Raw genomic sequence first — 13,983 nt, 5'->3', positions numbered from 1 at the left:
CTTCTTTTGCGACCAACTACTCGTCAGGCACGCCACAAACGTTCCTGCCAACTCGTCACTGATTGTATCCATGCAGTGCGGCAGCCTCTCTGACGCTATCGCACTACTTTCTCCGTCGGGCAACTTTTATACGCGAACAGGTCTGCTGCTGCCTTTTGCGACTGTGAGCGTCAAACAGGGCTCCACAGCTATTTTTGTCTGTAACCCCTTCCCATACCCTGTGATGCTGCTTCAAGGCGAATGTCTTAGCCACGTGGAAGTGATCGACGCCGTACAAATTACGGATGTTCCCCAAGACACGTCCTGCGCCAGTTACAACACGCTCGGTTCTCTCTCTACGTCGGACCCTTTGCCCACAGGTGTGTTCGATTCATCTATTGCCGATGGCCTCACCCCACCTCAGCATTCACAGCTTCTGCGCATCTTAGAAGACTTTCGTTCTTCTTTTGATGTCGGGCAACCTTCCCTTGGCCGGGCGTCTGCTGTCACGCACCATATTGACACTGGCTCCCAACCGCCATTGCGGCAACGACCATATCGCGTCTCTGCCACAGAACGTCGTGTGCTTAATGAGCAAGTGGATGATATACTTCACCGCGAAGTGATCCGACCCTCGAACAGTCCATGGGCATCTCCTGTCGTCCTTGTTACGAAAAAAGACGGCTCGGTACGGTTCTGTGTAGACTTTCGGCGCCTGAACAAGATCACTCGCAAAGATGTATACCCGCTGCCGCGAATCGATGACGCCATCGATAGCCTACACGGAGCAGAATTCTTTTCATCTCTAGATTTACGCTCCGGCTATTGGCAAGTACCCATGGCTGACGTCGATAGGCCGAAGACAGCCTTTGTCACACCCGACGGCTTATACGAATTTAACGTCATGCCGTTTGGACTTTGTAATGCGCCCGCAACCTTTGAACGCATGATGGACACAGTTCTCCGCGGTTTGAAGTGGCACACGTGCTAATGTTATCTCGACGACGTTGTTGTTTTTGCCTCTGACTTTACCTCGCACCTTCAACGCCTACGGCGTGTTTTGACGTGCTTAGCAAACGCTGGCCTCCAACTGAACCTAACGAAGTGCCGATTTGCAGCGCGGCAGCTCACGATACTAGGTTACGTCGTCTCGAAGGATGGAATCCTCCCCGATCCTGACAAACTTCGTGCCGTCGCTGAATTTCCTAAACCGACGTCCGTCAAAGAACTGCGCAGTTTTGTAGGTGTGTTCCTACTTCAGGCGCTTCATTCGCAATTTTGCCGCCGTCATATCGCCCCTGACGAAGCTCCTTGGCTGAAACGGACTTCTCCATTCGTGGTCGTCCGAGTGCGACGAGGCGTTCACTAAGCTCCGTCGTTTGCTGACGTCTCCTCCCATTTCCGTCTCCACCCAACGGCACCTATTGAGGTACACACAGATGCCAGCGGTGTTGGCCTCGGCGCTGTCCTAGCGCAGCGCAAAGAAGGGTTTCCTGAATATGTTGTGGCATATGCAAGCCGTATGCTTACTAAAGCCGAGACCAATTACACCGTCACGGAAAAAGAATGCCTGGCGATCATCTGGGCGCTTACCAAGTTCCGGCCCTATTTGTATGGTCTACAATTTGATGTCGTCACGGACCACCATGCACTATGCTGGCTGTCGTCATTGAAGGATCCCTCAGGCCGTCTCGCCCGCTGGGCGCTTCGCTTACAGGATTACGATATCCGCGTACTGTACCGGAACGGACGCCTGCACGCCGATGCTGACGCCCTCTCACGTTCTCCCTTGCCAGTCGACAATCCGTGCTGCGCAATATCCCAGCTTGACGTTTCTTCCGTCGACATTGGGACCATCGCTTCTGAGCAGCGCAAGGACCCCTGGATTGCCTCCATCATAGACTGCCTTGCTGATCCGTCATCGCAGCCAACCACTCGTGCATTGCGCCGTCAAGCTCGCCATTTCGCCATTCGAGACGACCTGCTTCACCAACGCAATTACACCTCTGACGGCGCCAGTGGTTATTAGTTGTACCTCGAAGCCTGCGTTCTGACATCTGCGCATCGTTCCACTCTGATCCACAGTGTGCTCACTCGGGACTTTTCAAAACCTACCAGCGCCTCCGACGACGCTACTACTGGCGGGGAATGTACAACTACATTCAACAGTTTGTTCGCTCATGCCCCGACTGCCAGCGCCGAAAATCTTCACCCCACCACTGGCCAGCTGGTCTGCAGCCTCTACCCTGCCCTATCCGGCCGTTCGGGCGCGTTGGCATCGATTTGTATGGGCCACTTCCCCTGACGTCGTCTGGTAACCGCTGGGCCATTGTGGCAGTAGATCACCTTACACGATACGCCGAAACCGCCGCTCTCCCAGCAGCTACAGCGCGCGATGTTGCATCATTCCTGCTACGCCGATTCATCCTGCGGCATGGTCCACCTCAAGAACTGCTCAGCGGTCGCGGACGCGTCTTCCTGTCGGAAGTCGTTGAAGCGATTCTCAAAGAGTGCCACGTTGTTCATAGTACGACTACAGCGTACCACCCTCAAACGAATGGCCTCACAGACCGCTTCAACCGTACGCTCGGCGACATGCTTTCAATGTACGTTGCCTCCGACCACACGAACTGGGACGCCGTTCTGCCATTCGTCACCTACGCGTATAATACCGCTACGCAGAGCACCACTGGATTTTCACCTTATTTCTTGCTGTATGGTCGACACCCTTCGCACACCATGGACACTATTCTGCCGTACCGGCCGGATGCATCCGAGTGCGTGCCTATTTCTGCCACGGTCAGACATGCAGAAGAGTGCCGCGACCTCGCACGGCCTTTACTTCCGCCGATCAAGAGCGCCAGAGGAGCACTCGCGGTGACGCCACTGCCACGGTCACCTTCGATCCGGGAGCGCTCGTGTGGCTCTCAGTTCCTCTAACTGCCCCTGGCCTTTCATCAAAACTGGTCCCTAAGTATGAAGGCCCTTATCGTGTTCTCGAACATGCATCTCCTGTGAACTATGTCATCGAACCAGTTGAGTCATCTTCAGACATGCGCCGCCGTGGACGAGACATTGTCCATGTCGACCGTTTAAAGCCTTACTACGACCCGCTCATCGTGACGAGCTGTTAGGTCGCCGGACGGCTCCCTTCTCGCTCCCGGGGGGTGATTGTAGCGAAGAGAGACGCTAGTGGGTTCAGCGCTACTGGCTCTAAACGGTAGTGGGTCGAGCGCTCCTGCTCAGCAACGGCTCTCGTGCTTGGAAGCTGTGACTGCCCTGCCCGTCGACGTTGCGCTGCTCCGAGCTCTGCCTAATAAACACCTTTAGACTTACTAGTGTTTGCGGCTCCGTATCTTAAACTTGCGCAAGAATGTTGTCTTGTCAGGATCTCAAAAATATTTCAGTGATGAAACTCCCAAGTTATCGCTGATATATATTAATATACGTAGTCTACGAAAGAACTATGACAGCCTCATAGCACATCTTTCTATAATTAATCACAACTTCTCTCTTATCTGCCTATCAAAGACATGGTTGTCACTGGACGATAGAAATGTATATGTGCTACCAGGGTACAATGCAGAATAGTGCTATCGTAGTGCACCCATCTCGTATCAAGTTACTTTCTAATAAAATGGTTTCCAGACATCGAATCACATGGAAGCGACCACATTCTGACGTACCTGAAGATCAAGGGACTAATTAAATGCCCCTCCACGACCCTCCGCAGAATTCACTGGTAGGCGTTTCGGTCGCACATGGAGGAAGTATGTCAGCAAGGGAACCATTCAAGTCTGGAACACGAAATTCAAAAAGCCATGCAGGAGGCTACGCGTGCTTTTCAGCCTTTCCCGAAATACGAAGGATTTGATGCCGAACTGCAGTGACTACGAGCGATTCGCCGGAGGGCTGAAAGAAGATGCAGAAGAACCGAATCCATCCATGATCTCTGAGAGGTAAGGCGGATGCAAAAGAAGATTCAACGCCGCATTGATGCACTAAAATCTCAAAGATGGAAACGTTTCTGTGAGTCGTTGGATCCACGTCAGCGATTATCTTAGTTAAAACTTCATTCTGGGCGAGTTGGTGCATACTTGACATAAAAATTGTTACAGCGCAATCACATGCAACCACAAAGTATGAAGGACGGGACACAAGCGCTGACTGTCAACTAAATTTTATTGACGGAAGGCGGATGCCTTATATAAGGGGAAAGGCAGAAGTGAAGGGGGAAGGGAGTGATACAATCGGGGAAAAATGACAATGCGCATCGATGAACGAACGTGCCAGCAGTCAACGGAATCAGCGCAGAAAAAACAAGAAAACGAAAAAAAAACTAAGAAAACACTAGCAAAAGGCGAGGGATACTAACAAACATTGAAATCAGTAAGCAGTCGCTTCCAAAAAATGAAGCTCTGCATCAAAAAGTGATACAGCCCTTATGAAAATGGTTATGTCCTTTATGTTTACTGTATGTTTCCTGCAGTTCACATGAGGAAATGTCCTTTATGTTTCCTCCATGTTGAAATTTGGCCACTGCTTTTATGTTTCCTTCATATGTCCTCCCTTTATGTATCCCTTATGTTACCGTACTTTATGTTTCCTCCATATTGAAATTTGGCCACTGCTTTTATGTTTCCTTCATGTGTCCTCCCTTTATATATCCCTTATGTTACCGTACTTTATGTTTCCTCCATGTTGAAATTTGGCCACTGCTTTTATGTTTCCTTCGTGTGTCCTACCTTTATGCATCCTTTATGTGGCCGCAGTGATTAAATCCTGTATTTTACGTAGGCATGCTTAGATGAAGAGTTCCGTGTACACATTTTATATTTATAAACTTTTCCTGAGTTAAAAAGTTTTGCATTGGTTTTCATTGTAAGGGTACTATTCCCTACATGATGCAGCGCACGGATTGGAACTCTGCTATGGCAGAGAAATTCATGCCAATTTGTTCTAAAATTACAAACTAATTAGACTTCATGGATTATTTCAGTATAACACTTGGAATACCACTGTACGTTCCTCACTGCAGTGCTGCTGTTGTAGTTATGTCTTTGTTACTAATATAAAATGTAATGTTTGGATAGAAAGATCAGGTTCGATCAGTGCTTGCACTTCTAAAAGAAAGTTTTGACTATACTTTGCAAAGGTGTGTCTGAAACTACAAACAGTTTATTGGACTATCTGGATGTTACTTCAATTTGCCACGTCTGCTCACAGCAGACCTCTGGAATGTGGTGCTTGGGTGAGAGCTCACAAGGCACCTGAAAAACAAAACAAAAGCCAGTCTTTTTCACTTATTCAAAAATATTCATATAAGCAAGAACAGCCTGGCCTGTATGCACACAGCTAAGAAACGTGGAGCAGTCAAAAACAGCTCATAAAAATATCAGGGCAACACAGAAGCTTTTAACTAATTGTTGTTTGAAACAGACTGAGCTGCCAGTCTACTCAGGCATTAAACTGCTCACAAATTTTTTTAAACATTATTGCAGCAGCTGCTAAGTAGTACATGACCTTTAGAAGTGGGCAACTGGCCAATAAACCTTTGTGTGCTTGCTTGTACAGATGTCTCGTAGTTATATCTCAAGAGGTTACACTGTTATATGGTAAAATTCAGGCGGGAATAAAACCAGCAGCAAACATCAGACTACCTGGGAAATTATCACCAAAACTTAACTATCTAGTAAATCAAACGAACAATCGATTATGAGCGGTCTAAAACCCAGGCCGCGATTATGTAGCGATCCCTTTTCCGATGCTACTCCTTTTGCTCATTTATCTGACCGACATTCCGCTATCGTTATTAACTAGAACAGCCAGCAGTGGAAGGTGGGTTATAAGAGTGGCAAACATCGAGCGCAAAGCATCGCAAGAAAATCGCATCCCTTGTTAGGCAGTGCTACAAGCCACTGTCTTTAACAATCGCAGGAACTGACATCCTGTTCTTCGGATGAAAATATTAATAAAAACGAGCGTCTGATTGACATGCCTCGAATAAAAAGAAATTTCGCTGTTGTAATGTCGGTCTATATTTGCCCTACAATATAAAAGACAAATACGCGAGCACGTCGAAGAACACAAACAATGCAGACAAGTTCTCGCGAAGCTGGACTTCAAACTGAACACTATCAATAAAGTAATCTTCACACAATCTAATATCTGTTCAAGTGTCAAACATCGCAGTCGCGTGCCAACTCGCGATGCCCGTGACACATCGACATGCATTACACACGTAACTTGCGGGAATTTATATCTACGGAAGAATTTCTTGCCGGGAAACTACCGAGAAAACAGTAACTTTCAGCGTTTACGTAAATATTTGCCCATTAAGTCCCAACAATCAGCGGTGGCAGCACATCATTCCATAAAGCAAGTAAGCGGTAAGAAATAATACATTTCACGGAAACTCCCCTCGTGAAACGCTTTGCTAAATGTGCACAGCAACATGGTCAACGTACGCTCTGACAGCCTTCTGTTGTCGTTCCACAAAGCTTACTAAATGAACCAAAAGCTGCGAGAATGCGCGCAAGCGTCAGACCTGCTTACCTTCAATGTGGTCGGCAAACGGCTTCGTCTCGCAGGCACCACACGACGACGCTCTTTTTCCGGCGCGAACACTGTCGAATTGCCGATGAACACCAGCGCACGAAAGCGCAACTTTCAACAAATTCTTCCACGCACCATAATTCGAAGCCACAGTACCAGGTATTCCACGAGCGAACGCGGACAGGCGAGAACAAAGGCAGCTCGGACGGGCGCTGTAGTACACATAAGACACTGGCGTATCACAGGAAACATAAGGCGAACTAATGGCGTTACACGACTCCAGAGGCTTCCTGATGGTTAATGCACACAGTACGGATCACAGTTTGCTTAGGCACTTCGAAAATATGATTAAATTACCGTGTAACTGCAACGAGCACTCTCACGGCTCACAGCAACACAACGTGGCTTAGCTCACCGTAAACCGGATGGATGGATGTTATGAGCGTCCCCTTTGGAACGGGGCGGTGGCTTGCGCCACCAAGCTCTTGCTACTATGCTGCCTAATATCCTACCTAGGTTAACCAATGAAAAAAATAAAAAAACACTATGAACTACCACGTCCAAATTTTCTGATACCCTATTGCGAACTGTGCTTTTGTACGTCTCTGTCCTTTGTCGTTTCCCTACTTTTCTTCCACCAATCCTCCAATCGCCTCTTACTGATGTCTATTGCGGACCTGTTTGCTTTACCACTGCTCCCGCTGAACCCAAGGGCTTCAAGGAGGCCAGTGGTGCCTAAATCGACCGCTGGATAGACGTCTTCACATTCTAATAAAATATGCTCCGTCGTTTCCCTAGCTTTACCGCAGCAAGCACATGCTTCTTCTTCCTTCTTATATCTCGCTTTATAGGTGCGTGTTCTAAGGCATCCCGATCTCGCTTCGAAAAGTAATGAGCTTCCCTTTGAGTTATCACAAAAGGTTTCTTTCCTGATTTCGTTTTTTCCTCTTAAGTAGTTACTCATGGCAGGTTTCTTTTCCATTGCCGCCAACCATTAGATTATTTCAGCCTCTCTGACTTTCCGCTTGACCTTCTTTGTTGCTGTGTTGCCCACCCTACAGACCGCATACTTGCTAATGAGCTTCCTAGTTCTTTTTCTCCACTGTGAATCAATGTTTTGCCTGTACAGATACCTGAACACTCTCCCAGCCCATTTACTTTCTTCCATATTCCTCAGCCGTTCTTCATACTCAATTTTACTGCGAGCTTCCCTCACTTCAAAACTAGTCCAGCCCATATCCCCCTGCACAGCTTCATTTGTAGTCTTCCGTGAGCGCCCAATGCGAAGCGACCCACTGACCTTTGGTTCCCGTCGAGTCCTGATTGTACCCCTGATTTAAAGCAAACAACCGCATTTCCAAAAGTAAGTCCTGGAAACATTACCCCTTTCCACATACCTCGGAGGACCTCGTACCTATTGTATCCCCATAGCGCTCTGTGCTTCATTATGGCTGCATTTCTCTTCCCCTTGACTGTTATGGTTTTTTCCTGTGTTTCCATATATCCGTTGCCTTTGTTTATCCATATACCAAGGTATTTATATTCTGTTACCTGAGGTATTTCTTGGCCCTGTATCTCCACTGTCTGTTCACTGTTTTCATTGAATACAATAACACCTGATTTTCTAACACTAAATTTCAAACCTAAATTGTTGCCTTCCTGTCCACAGATATTAGCCAGACGTTGCAAATCACTTTGCTTGTTTGCGAGCAACACAATGTCGTCCGCATAAAATAAACCTGGGAGTTGCTGCTCTATTACTGTACCTGCCTGTTTGTATGAGACATTAAACCCGATATTACTTCCTTCTAGCGCCCTCTCCATCCTCACCATGTACATCATAAACAGCAGCGGGGATAAAGGGCACCCCTGCCTCAGTCCCTTGTTGATATGAACTTTCTCCGCGCTCCTCATCCCTTCCCATTCAACGCAAACAGTATTTTCTAGGTAAATCTCTCTCAAAAGCTGTATACAATCGTTACCTAAGCCTTCCCCTTCCAGAATATCCCACAAAATGCTGCGGTCTACGTTGTCGTATGCTCCTGTAATGTCCAAAAAGGCCACATACAACGGTCTGCTTTCCGCTTTTGATATTTCAATACACTGAGTAAGAACAAACAAGTTATCATCCAAACGCCTACCTATTCTAAAGCCATTCTGAAGCTCTCCCAAAATGCCATTATTTTCTGCCCATGCTTGAAGCTTTAATTTGATTGCCTGCATTGCTAGCCTGTATATTACCGATGTAATGGTCAACGGTCTATACGAGTGAATTCTGTCTTTCTCCCCCTTACCTTTATAAATTAAATTCATTCTACTTTGTCGCCAACTGTCTGGTATTCGTCTATCTTTTAAAGTTTTTTCAACTGCTTTCACGAGAGCTTCCTTACTTTTTGGTCCCAGTTCATTTATCAGCCTAACGGGAACCTCGTCTAGCCCTGTGGCTGTGCGCTTAGGAATTTTCTCTTCCGCTTTCTTCCAGTTTAAATTTGTAAGCACTAGCTCCTTTCCCCCTTGGGTCTCTTTCATGCTCTTTTTTTCTTCAAATACAACCTCGTCCTTGCCTTGGAAAGATTCGGCTGTTACTTTTTGGATGTAATTTATTGCTGCTTCTCCTTCCAGTCCGTTTTCATCTTCGTCTAGGATATGTTGTTGTATTGTTGTTGACTTCCTGCCTAACAATTTTATGTGATTCCAAAATATTCTAGGTGCGGCCTTCTTTTTCTCACGTATTTCTGACAACCAACTTTCACTTTCACCTTTTAATTTTCCTTGCACCAGTATTTGAACCATAGACTTTTTCTCCCGGTATATTTCCCATTTACTGGTTACTTCATCCTGTGGCAACTGCGCCTTCTTTGCCTGCTTGTGCTCTCGAGATGCTTTCTGTCGTTCGGCGATCGCTTCTCGTATCTCCTTGTTCCACCAGCTTTTCGGTTTCTTTTTTCCTTTCCAATGAACATGTTGTTTCTCCTTCCGTATTTCTGTCGTTACTACACTTAGAAGCTCACCATATTCCCACCCCTTACTTGGCGACTTGCCAATTTCTTCCTCCACTCTAGTGACTATATTTGCTATTTGTTCAGCGTTCAAATTTGGACTGGCCATTTTGCTTTCGTTGCTCTCTTTCCCAACTACATATCCCATTTTCAAAATGATGCGTTTATGATCACTCCCTATGCTGCTAGACCCTTCCTCATCGATGACCATTTCTCTCAACTTATCATGAATTCCTTCTGTCATCAGACAGTAATCAATGGTCGATTGCCGGTTTCCCACTTCCCACGTGATCTGTCCTTCACACTTAGGCCCTGTATTCATGATCACGAGGTTATGTTGCTCGCAAAGGTCTAGCATTGACTTCCCGTTATTGTCGGTATAGCCATCTAAATCCTATATGTGGGCATTCATGTCACCTAATAGGACTATCTCAGCACCATTCCCGAAACCCCTAATATCAGCGCTTATGCATTCCACTAACTCTTTATTCTTCTCTGTGCAATTTATTCCGGTCCACAAATACGTAACTCCAAGCCAAGTTTCTTTCCCACTCATTGTACCTGATAACCAAAGATGCTCTTGACATTGTGAATTTACTCTTTTCCATTTGGCTCCCTGATGGATGAGCATTCCGACTCCCCCTCCCTTTCTTTCCGACTTAGTTCTGTTGCACCCTTCCCATACATAATTCTCAATAACTGGCGGCTCTTCTGAGTCTCTAAGGTGCGTTTCTGTAACCGCATACACCCCTATTTGTTCTCTATGTAACTGCTCCTCAATCCCTGCCCACTTTTCCTTTCTTCTGCCGCCCTGCATGTTTATGTAGCCTATTGCATGGCGAGCTCTTGTTCTTGCTTTCCTCCTTTTTCTATTATCGACGGCGATGGTCTTCTGATGTTCCCCTAGGGGACCTTCTTTATTACTACCTACTCTGACCTCCTGAGCGCCCGCGGGCCCCCTAAAAAAGCAACAGCGCGACCCCCAAGTCGCCAGCCCACTTCTCGTGCTAGCCTATAATTGAAGTGGATCCCATCTCGTTTAAAACCACCACAACTTCTCACTTCCCTGTTTACTTCGACAACCTCGAAGCCTTTCACTCGGCTTATTTTCCATATTGCCTCAGTGGCAGCCATTACGGCTCTTTGTACGTGACTGTCACGCACAGGCACCTCCGGCACCGTGCACACCACGATCTGCACCTGAGGGGATAGCTCGCGCAAGTCGTCCACCCCCTTCGCCAAGCGCTGGGCTAGTCCTGGCCCTTTCCTGTTCAGGACGTCATTTAGCCCACCTGCTACTACGACAAGGTTGCGCACGTGGGCATTTTCCGTGAGCTTTTCTTTTGCTCGCTCCATGACAGAACCCAGTGTCTGCCCTGGAAATGTCCCTACCGCCACTCTTTTGTCGCCTTTCACCCTCTCCACAATTGCTTTTGAGCACCCAGCCATGTTTGAGTCGCCAGCGATAATCACCCTTTCACTCTCTCCTACCTCTCCCTGCTTCCCGGCTTCCTGTGGCTGCAGCGTCGCCTCACTCAGGGCGTGTTGCGCTGCTTCGCTATAGATACGCCGATTCACCGGCGGCGAGCTGGCGACCGCTTGCTTTGGCTCCCTGCCTCCCACTTCGCCCTCGCTTTGGTGTCCTGACCCGACATTATCCGCTGCCCGAGTCTCCCCTTATAAAAATTTCTAGCAACATTTTTTAGACAGTCTATAGACTTTTGTTACTAGAACCTACCAACAGTCAATTGAAATACTACCAGCTGTCTTTATACATCCTAACAACAATCTAGTAACACCCTAGAAACAATTGGCCACCAACTTTCAATAGAAACATGTTCATAGGATGTCTTTAAACTTCGTACCGATTTCCTATGAACATTTGTCTTTATACACCCTAGTAACATTCTTTCAAAAGAGAAATGTTCATATATTTTCTGTTAACTTCCTACCAACCCCCTATTAACAAGCTTTCTTTATACACCGTATTAACATTCTTTCAAAAGAAAAATGTTCATATATTTTCTGTTGACTTCGTACCAATCCCCTATAAACAAGCTTTCTTTATACACCGTATTAACATTCTTTCAAAAGAAAAATGTTCATATATTTTCTGTTGACTTTCTACCAATACCCTATTAACATTTGTCTTTATACACCCTAGTAACATCCTATCAAGAATTGGATCCTATCAAGAATTGGCTACCGTACTTCAACTGAAGCATGTTCATAGATGGTCTGTAAACATTCTACTAACCGTCAACCAACACAAGTCTTTAGGCTCTTTAGTAACACTCTGGCAAAATTTTACTTACATGTGCTTATGTACTTACTATTGACGTCTTACTATTCCCCTAGTAACATTTGTCCCACATACGACCTAGTAGCATAGTGTAAACATCTGTCAGTATGTGTGAACATGTTGGTAAACGGCAGTATGCAACCTAGAAGGTGCACGTAAATGGAAAACAAATGCAAGTTTGCACTGAAAGAAGTTTATTCACACGAAAATATTTACACAGAATTGTGAGAGAAGTATTAGAGAAATTTAAAAAAAATGAATAATGACTTAGTTGATTACGGCATGGCAGCTGTCGCATAATCTCTAGCAAGCATCGATTATGCAAGCTGATGTCTCAGAATGCTTGCAGAATGAACCAACCCTGCACAGAAACAAGATGGTCAGTGTTAACATCATGTTCAGGTTAGCATATCACATACATAGAACAGCTTTTTAAGGTTCACATGAATGCTAAAATTGTGACCGTCATCCCTGTTTACTTGCAGAGGAGATGGCAAGGATGGGGCACACTATTCAATGCATATCCTTTGCGGCGTTGTATTTACTACGTGTTATTAAAATTAGGAAAGTGTACAAAATGGGTTTCTCTACCAATTACCTGCATAAATGAGTTACTCACTAAAAAGTTAATTACATGGTTTATTCATGTTGAAATTCGTAGCACGCACAATAGACACGGACGCAGAGAAGGTGGACACGCGAGCGCTTACTCAAAGCTAGTTATTTTTTGGAAGGAATGAACGTAACAGCGCCTGCTAGCTGCACCGAGCATGTGCAAAACGTGTCATCCATATTTATATAAACAGATGACAGAGCTTGAAGCAGTATTCAAGAATACAAATGCTTTGTCAGTGATAGCAACCAATGGCTGACTGATGCATTTTTAAGCACACATTATATGGAACGCTTCTGTAATTTGACGTGTTCGTTTATTTTTACTCGAAAACAAAATGTCAGTGTCAAAATATACCGGTTCACAATGACATAGGTTGCAGTGGTTAAACAGGTGCGAATGATTTTCTTTCACATTCGCACTTGTCTATCCAGTGCAACCTATGTCATTGTGAACCGGTTCGCTGAAAAATATGTAATTGTGAACCGTGAAGCTATACGCTCAATATTTTACTGTTTCTCATCCTGTGCAGCCAGAGTAGGAAAGAGCAAAGAATGAGTTCATGATCAGACAATATTTACCAGACCTTAGGTCATTGCGAACGCTGTGAAAACGAAGTATTTTTACTCTTCGTGTTTATAGCAACTTCAAGCGAACCCCATGACGCGGGGCAGCTGAAAAAGGTAAAAAAATCGTTCTTAGAACATTTCACGTCGTTACAGTTCGCGCTATAATAACCTGCCAAAATGCGGCATTAGAAACTGAAATAAAATAACATCAAAATAATATGTTTATGGAAAATGATGGAAAAGTACATACCTTTTAATATAATTTGGAGATAGAGAAAACTTCGGCGCATAGCAGTCTTGAGGAACAGCTGTTCGCTATTTGTGCAGTTTAAAACACGGACAGTGCCAATATTAAATCACTTCACACGACACTGCATCGCAGCTGGCAGAGCAGTTCCAGAAACGCTCACATCACGGAACGAAGAAAGCACCGTGGGCTTCGCAAACACCTTGCTGGTTGGCTTGCATCGATGAATTAGCCACAACACAGCATAAGCATAAATAGCAGCAAAAATAGCTAGATTGCTGCTACAATATGCCACGAAACACCTACATCGCTCGACCGTACCATGCCGGCGTCGCAAAGGAACTGATAGCGATTGCGATGGTCTTCCTCTTTGCCTCGACTCGGCCAACTGTCGAATTTGTGCGCATGCGCGGGAGAGGCATGTGACATTCTTTCCATCCACCTGCTTCGCCTTGACCGCCGCGGAACTAAAGCCCCTCTTTAAGCCGAAACATGCACCCCCCCCCTCCCCCGCTACCTTGCGATGGTTGACTCACACCTAGACATTCCTCGCCTCTTGGTGAAAGCTGTGGCCGGCCTTTGTGTACGCACCCCTTTCTGGGAACTGCACTTAGAGGGAGGAATGTACCTCATGGCCGAGGTTGAAAAAAAAAAAAAACTGAGAAGGTAGCCGGCTCAATTTTGTTGGGCATTTAGGGGCTGTATAGTTTTATCTTTCG

The 13,983-nt window shown here is 45.9% G+C and overlaps 1 long non-coding RNA gene across 1 annotated transcript; it reads right to left on the bottom strand.

Moving 5' to 3' along the window:
• Positions 1-12,026: 12,026 nt before the first annotated feature.
• On the bottom strand, positions 12,027-13,750 carry LOC142590852 (uncharacterized). The gene is made up of 3 exons (XR_012830240.1): positions 13,268-13,750; positions 13,035-13,122; positions 12,027-12,196 (listed from the first exon to the last, which is right to left on the bottom strand). It is a non-coding gene; the product is annotated as an uncharacterized LOC142590852 (long non-coding RNA).
• Positions 13,751-13,983: the final 233 nt, after the last annotated feature.

Source organism: Dermacentor variabilis, chromosome 8 (assembly GCF_050947875.1).
Source record: "Dermacentor variabilis isolate Ectoservices chromosome 8, ASM5094787v1, whole genome shotgun sequence".
NCBI lineage: Eukaryota > Metazoa > Arthropoda > Arachnida > Ixodida > Ixodidae > Dermacentor > Dermacentor variabilis.
This window is presented reverse-complemented; position numbering and strand designations above follow the sequence as displayed.